Below are 13,082 nucleotides of genomic sequence, written 5' to 3'. Positions count from 1 at the left end.
CTTTTATTTTATTTTTTACTTTAAAAACCATTATTCTATATTTTTAAACTTCACAATTAAAAATCATTGCAAATAAAAATAACATCACACTGAAATCGACCAGACCCAAAGACTACACACCCTAGAGCTTCCATACCGTTAGAATAGCTATTGGCAATGCAAGCTCTGGAGTATCGCTTTGGATTTCATACTTGTATGATCAAATATATTTTTATGAACTTATTCATCACCCAAAAATGAAAACAAAAACATGACAGAGTCAGAATGAAAAGAAGAATTAGCTTTATATCCCCTTTCATAGCTCATTTCTATTACCTGCATTCAGTCCTTCTCCATCCTCCAATAGTGAGTCTTTCTTGTTTTCTTCTCTACATGCTATACTGTACCCACATGAACACTTGGATACACACACACACACACACACACACACACACACACACACAATATTAGTTGCATAATATACATTATACTTGATATTTGATTATAAAATATATATGTTATATATTGGCAAGATTCCACACGTAAGGGAGAACGTCATTGAAATAGTTGCATTGCCATCTATAGAATTAAGTATTAATATTAATAAATCCTACCTCAGTGGTTTAGGTTCCTGAATGAAAGGCACACACTCAGCCTTTATGTTTTAATAAGCCTCAAACAGCACAATAGCTGGGCCACTGTCTAACCTCCATGTTGTTAATCTACCTCCCACCGATAATCCCAAGTTATTACTTACTATCTATGTTCCACCTTGGCTGCTCCAGACCCAGTTGCGCGGGCCCGTAGGCAGCGCTCTCTAAGCTCCTTCACGTGGTGGCCATGCCTCTCTGACCTGCACTCTTCTCAGGCATGGTGGATCTCCTCTCCTCCACACCCTCCTGTCATGATCTCCCTTCCTTCTTCTCCTCTCAGTCCACAGCCCAGGAATCCTAAAATCCCACCTCTGTCTGTCCTCCCAGCCATTGGCTATTGACATCTTTATTTACCAATCAGAACCAATTGGGGGCAGGTTCTCAGAAGCTACTTGCAGAGCCTCTCATGCAAGCAATTTTGGGGGGAACATAATTAGCATTTGCAATACAAGCAACTATAGAACATGAGTTTATTTTCTTTCCAAGATTATGTGACCTCACTTAACATTATACAATCTAAGTCCATTCAGCTTCCTGAAAATTTAATGATTATTTTTTCTTTAAAAATGAATATTAACACACACACACACACACACACACACACACACACACACACACACACACACACACATGCCTACCCCAAGTTTTCATTATCCATTCATCTGGCAATGGGCAACAGGTTGATTCTAATCCCTTCCTACAGTGAATAAAGCAGCAATAGATACAAGGTGCAACTACCTCTATGGTAGAGTAGACTGAAATGTGTGTGTGTGTGTGTGTGTGTGTGTGTGTGTGTGTGTGTGTGTGTGTGTTTATGCATAACCTATACTTAATTATAGATACCCTAAAAGGAAAATAAAATGTCCAGAGGGGAATAAGCTAGTGCTCCTTGACCTAATGTGTGGATAAAAGAACATTTCGCCATAATATAATCATAAGATTATTACATAAAAAGGAAAATATTTTAGCACACACATGAAGAAGAGGAAAATCTCATAAGAAATAGTTATTCTTCAAGTAAACTAATTTCCATTAATTAGCTTAGTAAAATTGGTTTTGAATTCTGTTATTTGCAACTGAAAAGTCCTAACACCTTCATTCTATAAAGCACTACTCACCCTGCCTACCTAGCACGGAGTAATTGTTCAAAACCATACCTGAGTGGCTGTGGTCTAATAGCTCCCCTCCTGCATGCAGCAGCCACTGCCTCACCTACTGTCTTTTATTGACGAGGCCTCCTTTGTCCTAGAGCTTTAATGTCTCTCTCTACCAGAAGTGAAGTCCTTCTTCAGCACTCTGGTGTGTTTACATCTAAATAGACTCACTTGCCTGGGTGATATACTCCAGTCGTATGGGAGCCTGCTGCCACTCTTTTCTAGCCTTTGCTGGACGTTCTGACGCTTCCATTACAAGGTGGCCAGATGGGAGCCTCTATTTCTTGAATCAGAAACCATGGATTCAATCATGACAGCTTTATCCAAAAAACCAGATGAATTCTTGGTTTTCTTTTTCTGAGGATTCATGATGCCTGCTAAGACACCAAGTTATAAGGCTATAAAACCAGGGCCTTCTTGCACCACAGTGACTACTGGAATGAGGACTGTGACGCCCGAAGTCAGCACGGGTGTGGAGAAGCGAGCATTCTCTCCACTGCCTTGTAGAGTGAAGCTTGAAATGTAAGAGGCTCTCATATAACTAAAGACGCACATCTTTAAACTTTATCAATTCTATGCTTAAAATATGAATGTATTTTATATCTAGTAAGAAAGAATAATCTTCTAAAAATGAATTTTAAAAATCATGGCCTTTGATAACTGACAAGTCTATATCGTGTGTGTGTGTGTGTATGTGTGTATGTACATGTGTATATGTGTGCGTGACTATGTGTATGTGTGTGTATGTGTGTGAGTGTGTATGTGTGTGAGTGTGTATGTGTGTGTATGTGTGTGTGTATGTGTGTGTATGTGTGTGTGTATGTACATGTGTATATGTGTGCGTGACTATGTGTATGTGTGTGTATGTGTGTGAGTGTGTGTGTGTATGTGTGTATGTGTGTGTGTGTATGTACATGTGTATATGTGTGCGTGACTATGTGTATGTGTGTGTATGTGTGTGAGTGTGTGTGTATGTGTGTATGTGTGTGTGTATGTGTGTGAGTGTGTATGTGTGTGTATGTGTGTGTGTGTATGTGTGTGTGTGTGTGTGTGTGTGTGTGTGTGGTGTGGTGTTTAGGCATGTGCATGTTTTGGAGTACATGTGCACATATGTGGAGAACACAAGGTGATGTTGAGTGAGATTCCTCAGGGGCTGTCCACCTTTATTGGAGATAGTACCACTCACTAACCTGGAACTTGCTAAGTAGACTCAGCTGGTTGACCAGTAAGCCCTAGGGATCGGCTTGCCTCTGAAAGCACTGGAATTATATACCTCTCAAGCACTAAGATTATAAGTGCATGTCATTACACTGGCCTTTTTGTTTGGGTCCTGGTTTTTAAGCACATTAGCCAGGCTAAGCCACCATCTCCCCCAAATCTGTCATTTGTTATGTAGCTTCAGGCAGCCTCAGCAACCCAAGCCTCACATTCTTATTTGTAAAACAGGAGTAATTCCTTTCTCCAATCCTGCTCTTTATATTAAGATACCACCTATGTGTTACACTGCATTGTGCTTGAGAAAATACTTTGTAGCTACTTCCCATCCCTCTCTGTCCCAACATACCAATCTCATGTTCCTGCATGTTGCCTTTGGGAGACCATCAGATCTCATTCCTATTTTAGGGATCAGTGATTGACTTACTCTAATCTAAAATATCATCCATCTTGCTCTAGACTATATGATCAATCCACCTACTTCCTCAGATCCCTTGGGAACTTCTAGATGTGATCCGTCCGTCCATCCATCCATCCATCCATCCATCCATCCATCCATCCATCCATCCATCCAATGAAAATTTATTGAGTTGCTATTTTGTTTCAGATAGCATGATAAATGCTTGGGGAATTGCATGAAGTAGTCATATGCTTACGTTGGGACTCCCTTCAGGAAGTTTATGGTCTCCCAAGGAGGACAGACAATAATGAACTGTACATGTGATCACTAACTGTGATTTTTTAAAAAGTGCTATAAAGGAAAGAGAGCAGCATTGGATAGAAAAAAAAAAAAAAGAAACGTCTCAGAGGAAGCAACACTTAGGATGGGAATGGGAGGGGAGGATCAGAGGGAAAGCTTCTGTGGCGTCCTATCATTGCAGTCTCATAAACACCCAAAATAATTACAGAGCACACATGAAAGGCAGAGTCTCTTCCAGGGAGCATCTTCTCATGAAGACTGGACAGCATAACAGCCATGCTGCTTCTCAGCGGTGTTTCCCCACCCCCGTGCCCTTCCCCTTTAGACCTGACACAGCCAGTTAAGTAGGTTTCCACTACCATAATACAAGTCGTTTATGTAATGAGTTTGGAGATAGGAGACAATGGGAAGGAAAAAGTGAGAACACATAACCTGTACTTAGTGTGGACTCCGGAATGCTAAGGAGATGAGATTGGAAGCCTGAAATGAAAAGCCTGTCTCTAGTGACAGGCCCTGGGACCCCAGACAGGTTAGTGAGTCTGAATTTTCCTATCTGCGGCTACTTCAAATCTCTGCTCCAAGAATTAATAAAATGGCACACACATTTTATCTTATGTGAGAAAGTATGGCAATTTTTCTCATTGTATTACAAAGATTTTTTTTTGTATTTTTTTAATCTAGTATTAAATGCTGGTGTTTTTTTTTTTGTTTTGTTTTGTTTTGTTTTGTGTTTTAAGAACAAGTAGATTCGTTTGCTGTAACTACATTCCTCTAGCCTTGGCTACTGGTTTACAATTCTATTTCATGCTTAATATGACTTTTTCAAAGGTAGCTCATTCTTGACCTACCAAGTCCTCCCTCACCAATGCTCAGGTAATCTGGGACAGGAGAGGGGAGTAAGCATGGCCTGGCCAGTAGAGGACGTGTGATCAGTAAGGGGCCAAGGCTCAGGACTTCTGCTTCCACACACAGCTACACACGAGCCAGCCAGCCACGCTTCTTCCTTTGCTTGCCATCTGCTGACAAATTATGGTTTTTTTTTTTCCTTCTCTGCCTGTGGCTGATGTGTCATAGGACCTCCTGATATGATTCAGGAAAGGATGAGAGTAGAAAAGAAAAGCAGCGCAGACATTTTAACTCCATCTCCCTGAGGTGTTCCTCCAAAGGGCCTGTAGTCTTCAGTCCCATGCAGAAACCTCACCTCCGATGGGCGCCCACTTTTCTCATTCCTTTTCTCATCTGTGGAGTGGGATGTTAGGATGCAATCATCCTAGGGGTTCTGCTAGAACCCTGCCTCAGAGTCTCTATAGTAACCCTAAAGCATGGCACAGAGCTCAGGCACTATTAATACTGATATATCCTGTGCCACAGTCAGCATGTATGGCTGGCCTAGAAGTGGTCAGACCCTGCCGGTGCTCAGTTACTCAATGAGGATTTTTCTAGGTCAGTAAGTAATGGGCAATGTCTCAGTGGTACTGCCTATTTTTACTCTGATAGAGCAGCCTTCTTAGAGGCCAGTTAATAGCACTGAGAACCCAAGGGCTAGAAGGATGAGATAATTAAATACTAACCAAATAAGTATATTCCAATCATTTATGTAACACTGAAAAAAATATGTGTATGATATTGCCTAGGTTGAACTGAACAATGCTCACAAAAGTAATGGGAACAGACCAAAAATCATTATTTATTTTTTGCCATTTCCTATTCTTTAGTGAGCAGAGAAGAAAGGCAGACATCCTGGGTGAGAGACAGGAAGAGGTAAAGACAAGTGATCTTGTGCCTGTGCAGCTTCAAGTACAAAGAGATAAGAAGCCACAACGTGCTCACATTTAGTTAGAAACACCGGTAACCTAAGTTTGCAGGAAGCAGGTTATCACTGGCCATTATAAAAGCCTCCTTTTAAATATTCAGCCTTTTCTCAGTTTCACATATGTTGGTTTCTATCTTTCTGCTGTGTTGTGCCTTGTACACAAGCCCGTCTTCTGAGAATCCAGGGATGCCCACGACCTCAAATCCAATAATCACAGTGCACCAAGTAAAGCAGAGCAGTGTGTGCGTCCCTGCTTATGTTTTCTCTGAATTACTTCACGACTTCAAAGAATCTTTAGTTTGCAGTAGTATTTCAGTTTCAAGCAGTAGTTCTACTTATAAAAGAGGATGCCGTGCTCCGTCAAAATTAATTTAAATCCCTAACAATCCGAGTTAGGATGAGATGGAAACGTCTGAAGGACTTAAATATCCTACACACTCTTCCCTCTTTATGTCTTGCAGGAAGGTAATTTGAATTAAAAAGAAAAACTTTAAAATATATTTGCACGGTCAAAGAAGGCAGAACCATTTCAGACCCTAGCAGCTCAAACAGGGTAGTGTTATATTGGGTGTATCACATTAAATAGTAACAGGAAAGAAACCTAATAGGAGCCAGGTCTCGAATCCTTTCTGTAATTCACTACATTTGAGATCTCGTGTGGTTTTCATGGTGCTCTTAAGCACTCTATAAAGTGAGAATCTCTCAAACGTGTTGGAACATCTCTGTTTTGATTGGCCCAGGAAGTCTGGAGGTGCTTGAAATGATTTCTAACAAACTGCACACATGGCTCTGGGTCTCTCCTCACAGCCTCTTGCTCGTTCATAGAAACTGCACAGCCGAGAAGTAACACGGTGAGAACCGCTCTCCCTGCTGGATGAAAGTCGGATCATAGTTTCAAAGCCTGGATAAAAGTTCACTGTTGGGTAGAATACCAGCAATTTTTTTTTCAACTCTTGATAATATAAATGTTTTAATTTGCTTAAACAGGTTTTCTTTTTTAAAATGGAAGGCCTACTTACAGAATTGCAGAAAGACTGATTGGTATAAAAGAGATCAAGGTTGGTAATTACTGTCGTTTGTAGAATCAGTCTGGGTTCTTGGTTGCAGTACCCGAGTATCTCTGGATGAGTGAGAATTTAAACACACTAGGAGGGGGATTCGCTCAAGAGAGCCTCAATCGGGGCGAATAGCTATGAACAATACCTACAGTCCTGTTTGCAGACATTGTAAGTGCTGATTACCCATTCCCAAACACAGGACGGCAAGCTGCGGCTTGTGCCACCGGTGCCATTCCCAGTGGACGCAGATGATTGCTTGAGAACTTTTCCTTCCAGAATCTGAGGCCTCTGCCACACCTTCTGCCTTCTCAGAGTTGCTCTTGGCCCTACTTCAGGAGTCCCAGATTCAAAGGTCAAATAAGTACGTGGCTGGTCAAACCTAAGGTTACTCTGTCTGAGCTGCAGGAGAGGCAGGGATTGACCCTTTCCCTACTACTTTCATTTTGGCTCAATGGGTGTAAACACAGGCTGGGTTAAGAAACAACACGATGCGTGGTGAGAACTATTCTCCCAAAAGAACAACCTGATCACTGTAATTAGAGCACAGGTTTTCAATAATTTTCATTCTCATACTTGCTACCCTCAACAATTAATGAGTATCTTAAAAAATTGTTTATATATATTTATCAATGCTTGCCATGTTAAAAATTAAAAGATAATTTAAAAAATTTATCAACTCATTTAAAATAACTGTTGTGTATTAGCCTAAATAATTTATTTTATGAAAATAGCTGTATGATCCAAAAGAAGGTGGTGATAAGCAAAGGGCTTCACAGGTAGCAGTGGTCTTTTTGGATATGTTGTATTAACTTATTATTATGAAAGCAACTTTGACATCAGTGTCTCTGAGAAGGTCCTGGTGTCTCCTCCTAGTTCTAAAGCTGCTAGTTGAAAGGTGCATATTGTGACTGAAATTAGATGGGGGTCTATTAAATTGAGGCACACACGACTGTTTGGACATCTTTATTCATTCCTGCCCTGTGTTTTTTAACAGAGGTGGACAGGATTGAGTCTCCACCGAGTCATTAAAATGATCATGCTATGAATAAGTAACAAAATCAAGAACTGCACTATTGGTTATTGGATTGAGCTTTTCCACTCTCTCCTTTAATCTTAGATATCGGTTTTTCCATCTTTAATTTCTGAATCTATAGTTCTTATATGTGTCTTAAAAATGGTATGTAAGATATTTTAAGCAAGCAAATTTAGAGTTTCATATGTCTAGAATTATTGCAAATAATAAAGGTTCTGCATGCTTGGGACCAAGTTCTCTTGTGCTCACATCTGGCACAACACAAATTCATGGTTATTAACTACAGAATTCTGTTTATTCGGATTTCCTTGTTGTCCCAATCTCATTTTCCCATTCCAGGATCCCATGCAGAACGTCATTCAATTCAGCCATCTCAGCTCCTCAGACTCTCCATGCCAGTGACCATTTTTCAAATGTCCCCTGCTTTTGGTGGCTTTAACTATTCTGAAGATCTTCACACAGGTATATTACAAAATCTCGCTCACCAGTCAGGGGTGTGGCTTTTCAGGTGGAAGGTTGTAGAGGTAAGGGATCATTGTCATCATGTAATAAAGGACAAAGGTCATCACCATGACTTCATAGGTGTTCTTGACCTTGCTCCCTTGCCTGACTTGAAATGCTGTTATCAGTTACTCCACTGTTAATGCTGTACTGACTTCTCTCTCCCATCATGTAGGTCTGGAAGAAAATCCCAGACAGGTCATAGCTAAGGAGTGACAGGTTTCATTTCACCAGCCTGGAACTACAATATCTACATATGTCATTTGTAATTCTTCTGCCTGGAAGATACTGTTTCCCTTTTTCCATTTATTTAACCACTTATTCATTTATATTAATATCAACCCACAGAAATGTATCCTATACTTGGTCATGTTACTAAAATTTCCCCAACCTCTGCCATTCAGAACACCCTCACTTAGCTCACAGTTGCCTTGAACACGTCCCACTATTGTGCAATGGCACTTGTCTGTCTGTACATCCTTCCTAGACTCCACAAGAACTCAGTTTTATCTGGTTACCTGTGTACAGAACCAGCCACGTTCATCATGAGCTCTGGCTTTTATTACTGGAGAACAGAATTAGAAGCCATTTCTTCTTGGGAATATTACTTTTAGGCATTGTTAGCTGACAGTCCAAGGAGAGACATGTGCATGCTAATCTACTTGTTTGTGAATATCAACAAAACATTTATAGAAGTGAACTTCTATCTGCATGGTAACCATGATTTCATACTTATGTGTCTGATCCATGGCCACAGGGAATATTCTAACCCTTATCCCCCAATCTCTTGACTTTTTATACAGTTGCAATGTTATTTTAATAATGAAGCAATTTGAGAATGGTAGGCATGAGGAATCAAAGCATGAGAAAAGCAGGGACTCAAGAGAAACTTGCAGTGGTGGAGGTGGAACCTAGGGTCTTGCACACATTAGAAGAGGACTGTACCACCAGCTATATTCACAACACTAAGGAGAGTTAAACACACAAGGAATTATGCTTTTGTGTTAGTAGCTACAGTAGGCAGATAGCCACACAAGAAGGCTGTGCAGTAGAGATGGGATTGAATCCTGGATCCACGTACTGCTACTTGAATTATGTGGGTAGAATAGAATCCTCCTGTCCCTTATCTTCAAGGAAGCATAGCACTTTAATTCATGAGAACATGTGAGCGGTTCAGTGAATTAACACAAGCTACACATTTAGAATTGCCAGGCTCATCATTTGTGAGTTGTTGCTATATACACTGTGGGGCAAGTATATTATTATCTCCATTTTACAGATGAAAATATAGAGGCACAGAAATTTCTAATCTTGGTCAAGGTCTTGCAACTTGTAAATTAGAGAGCTGCTTTCCCATAAACTGTGACCTTTAAAGAGTTGCTGAACTTGTCTCACTTAGTTCTCTTTCTATAAACATAACGTTATGGTCTGCTGCTCTTCTGCGTCTCAGATTAGAATTCACCACTGAGAAGATCTGGGCATACTTCATGCCAGAGGTACCATGACAATGGCACCGAGGCACTCAGCATGTAAACTGCCTTCCTGGATGTCTGTGACATTGCCTTAAACCAGATAAGACAGAGGCCACTCCTAAGAAGGGACTTGGTTAGAAGGCAGTTTTAGCTCAGCTATACCTGTTACTGCTTATTGTATGAAAATGTACTGGAGAAAGATCAATATTTCTTACCTGGTAATCACTCCAAGAAAGAGGACACCATGTCATGCCAGGGCACACGTGTCTGGTTGATGGAGTCTCTTAGGAAAGAGAAATGGAAGATCTTTTGGGGACGGCTGGTAAGCATAATCTCGCTCCTCAAATCAAATCAACGACAGCCTTACACTTCACAGCTTTGCTCCACTCCCATCTGCTTCCTTTAAATCCCAGTCTAATTTCTTTCTCACATGGCCCCTGGGCTTCACCATTTATTCAGTTTAGAGCTTTATTTTGAATGTGGTACCTCAACCAGGCAAACACTGAAAGCGATCCCCTTGCCTGCCCTTCACTTCCCAGGAAGTTACTTCACTGTGTCCATCTGACATCGTACCCCCCTCCCCCTGCCTCAGGGAGCTATCATAGCTGTTAGTTGTACAGTTACTTAGCACCTTCCAGGTCTCCAGCATTTGGTAGTCACTGGTGCAGTGATGCACCAGGTACACATGGCCGTTCTCTGCAGGGAGCTGCCAGACCTTGTGGAATCTGTCAGGTGAGGCATGTGTAATCTCGTCAGGCGATGCTTTGTGCTCACCATCACAGTTCAATCTTACAGAGGTAGCTGTTCCTTTCATTTCCAGTTTACTAAGAAAACCGAGGACTTTCCGAAGTCATAGAGGAATTGGCAGATGACGCCATACCCTGAGCCATGTTAAGTCTACATCCCCTTTCTCTCCTGAGGTAGGACCATGGGGTTGATGTGTTTGTGACTGGGATGGCAGCTCTTCTGCTGCTTTGCTGCAGTTTCTGCTAAGGGCTTCGGTTTACAGAGGGAGAGGAGGCTCTGAGGCATGACCTTAAACAAAGTATGGCCGACAGCTGGGGAAGCCAGCTGCAGAGAGAAAAATGTGGCCGGATGCTCTGAAGGTGGGTGGAATGCATGCACAGCCAGGTGACTCCCAGAAGAGGAAGCAGTCACAGACAGGCTGAGATAAGGGGCGCCCTGAGGTTCAGCCCCGCAGGCCTCAAACCACAGTGTGAGTCGGTACCTCAAATGCTGCAGCAGCTACCTTCATCTGGAAGTAAGAGTGTGTTCAGGATATACATAGCTTTCCGTTGCCCACATCATTCGATCAATTGTCCAAACAAGTTTGATATTTTTTCCCCCGAAGCCTAGATCAGATACAGGAAAGAAAATATCCTGAGATTAGGAAGCACGAGAGGTAGGACCAGGGTAGATAGCTTGATGGTGTAGTGCTTGCACAAGGCTGAGTTTGATCTTTAGCATTGCAAAATGCAAAATAAAAAAAGATACCCAAAACTTTTATCTAAAACCTGTTCAGGTGTGCACAAATGATGAATTTAGGGTTGTGAGTCTTTTCAAATCCATACCTTCTCTTGCTCCATTTTTTTCCCCTTTCTAAACCAAGGAAAGTGAGCTACTGCACTTAATATTTGAATTACAATCTTTTCCTGGTACTATGACTTTCGAAAGCTTGTATTTCCTCTACTGCTGAATTAGACCAGTTTACAAAGTGCGTTTCCAGCCTTGCAGGCCTCTGCAGTGTGTCTACAGAGCACTTAAACGTGGCCTGTGTGACTGATCTTCCACTGTATGTCTCCTGGTTTAAGTTTAAATAAGAAATGGGCACTATGGTCATTTGTTTTAAAAATTAATATACTCAAAATAACTTACACATGTGAATCTGTTTTATTCCATAGCAAATATTGTGAGCTATAAGCACATCTAATAGTTGAACTGGAAAGTGCTATTGAGTATAAAACAAAGATAAAATGAAAGCGAAATATCCATTCCATGTTCAAATGGCAACACTTTAAATATATTAAGTTCAAAGACTGTATTATCAAAATTAACTGAATTTATTTTTTAAACATAGCTAGTAGAACACTTAGAATTACTAATGTGAATGGTATTTCTTTGAAATGGCTTTGGAGGTTCTCCCCAATAAATTGTAGGTGGTTGGATTAGCATAATGGCTCTAGTTCATCATGAATTGTGTCACAGTTTGAGGAAGACTCCTGAATCATCCTGAGTCACTGTTCTTAACTAAAGAGACTTGCCCTAATTTTGCTAACAGGGTATAGGAGAGCCAGGGGTTTCTGATACAGTACTTTGGTTTGAGGGGCTGACCCATTTGTGATGTGCACAGTCCGTGGATAAAGGCTCTCTGATGTCTTCATCTGACATCTGAGAGTGATATCCTGTCCTTCAGAGAGGGGATGTCTGTCAAGGCCCTTTCTCCATCCAGCATGAGTTTCTCTGTTTTGAGGAGGTTTATGTCATACTCTACAAAAACAGTTGACTCTTCTTATGTCTGGCTATCTTCAGTCTGGCCACAAATGCCTAGAGTATTTGGCTGTAGACAGGTTTGCTGGCTAATTTTATGTCATCTTGACACAAGCTGGAGTCATTATGGAAGAGAGAGCCTCAACTGAGGAAAAAGCTCCCACCAGGTTGGCCTGTGGTACATCTCCTTGATTGATGATTGATGTGGGAGGGCCCAGATCACCTTGGGTTGCGCCACCCCCAGACAAGTAGTCCTGGGCAATATAAGAAAGCAGGCTGAGCAAACCATGAGAGAGCAAGCTGGTAAGAAGCATTCCTCAATGGCTTTTCCATCAGCTTCTGCTTCCAGGTTCCTGCATTGAGTTCTTGCCTTGCCTTTCATCAGTGATGGACTATGATACAGAAGTATAAGATAAAATAAACCCTTTCCTCCCCAAGTTGTTTCTGGTCATGGTGTTTTATAACAGTAACAGAAACCTTATGACAATTAACTGTTTTTTCCCCTTTCTATATGGATTGAACTCTAAGTCCTTGATATATAAATACTGGTAGGCAGTCTAGGCATTGATTTTAAGGAGGATGTGGCAAGAGTTAGAGTTGGCAGCCTTCTCTGTGCAGAACACTATCTTCCTCTCCATCTGGAGACATTCAACATGATATCATGGAGAATCACTTTCTCTGGTCAGTATGTGATGGTTGGTCTGATTGGACTGGGAAAGGTCCCCTATCTTTATGGTGGGCATGGTGGCATGATCAGAGTAGATCGATGAACACTTTCGATGCCGGCATAAGGAACAGGAAGGACCACCTGTTCCTAGCAGCATGAGTTATAAGCTATTTAAGTGTTCATTTGCAAGGGCTGCCTGGATAAATAGCTCAAATAGCTAAAACTGGCCTTCCTACAGTTTGGAATCCTGGGTTAAGGTGTTAGACTGAGGGTCTTCTGAAGGAACTCTGCTCAGCTCACAGATGGCCACCTTCTTATAGTATGTTACATGGTGGTCCCCAGGTTTGTGC

The sequence above is a fragment of the Rattus norvegicus genome, chromosome 9 (assembly GCF_021556685.1).
Source record: "Rattus norvegicus strain SHRSP/BbbUtx chromosome 9, alternate assembly SHRSP_T2T, whole genome shotgun sequence".
Classification (NCBI taxonomy): Eukaryota; Metazoa; Chordata; class Mammalia; order Rodentia; family Muridae; genus Rattus; species Rattus norvegicus.
The sequence above is the reverse complement of the archived record's forward strand: the minus strand, read 5'-3'. Positions refer to the sequence as shown.